The sequence below is a fragment of the Malurus melanocephalus genome, unplaced genomic scaffold, assembly GCF_030028575.1.
Source record: "Malurus melanocephalus ecotype Western Australia unplaced genomic scaffold, MMel_1.1 scaffold_33, whole genome shotgun sequence".
In the NCBI taxonomy this organism is placed as follows: Eukaryota; Metazoa; Chordata; class Aves; order Passeriformes; family Maluridae; genus Malurus; species Malurus melanocephalus.
Window position 1 is genome coordinate 1,393,368 of NW_026623265.1, and position 962 is coordinate 1,394,329.

Sequence of the window (962 nt, forward strand, 5' to 3'; positions counted from 1 at the left end):
CACAGGCACTGGAATGCATCAGCTGTGTTGGATGTGAGCCCTGTGGATGCGAGGTGCCCTGCACAGCTCATCAGGTTGTCAGCACATCCTCCYGTACCTGCTGTCAGGATTCTTCCATCACCCTGGGCACCAGACCACCGAGGTGCTCATTCCAAATACGCATTTCACCTATAAGCTGATACAGTGTCCCTTTTTTTTTCATTTGTGCGTCTTATCAGCATGTGCCACTAGAGACTGAGTGGACTGCCTGCACTCCTTGAGCAAGTGTTAGGGCCTTACAGCAACCTAGCAGGGCGCTAAGAAAAGCAGATGCTGGGGAAGCTCTGTCTAGTGAACCAGAATTAACTTGATCTTATTGCTTCTATGCATCTTCCACTGCTGAACTGATCATTTGCACTTCCTTTGTAATTTGCTCCACTTATTCCAGTCGTCTGCTGATGTCTATTCCTCATTGATTTTACAGTCACTAGGGAACCAGATGCTTCATGGTCACCAGCTGTGCAATGAAGATGTGGGAATTCTGTCCCTCCCTGGCAGAGCCTTGAGTCTGTATATGGCTCTGAATTACTGGGACACAGGAGTTATCAGCAGGTTTTCATAATTGTAAATCCAGCTGCTTGTGCTTGGGCAMAACAGTTCAGCATGCCTCTGTCACATACAGGAGCATGGACTGAGCAAAGGACTGTCCAGGGAGTTGGCGGATTCACCATCTCTAGAGGTGTTTAAGGAAAGACTGGATGCTCCAGTTGTCTCAGGTTGGACTCGATGATCTCAGAGGTCTTTTCCAACCCTACTGATTCTGCGTGAAAGCATACAAAGAACATCCTGCCTTAAGGGAATTTTGACATATTCCACGTTCTCCACTACCGGCGCCGCAGGGCTGCCGCCACAGCCCGTCCCGCCCCTGACCGCCCGCGGGGTCCTCCGCGCCACCAGGGGGCGCGCCAGCCGTGCGACGGGGG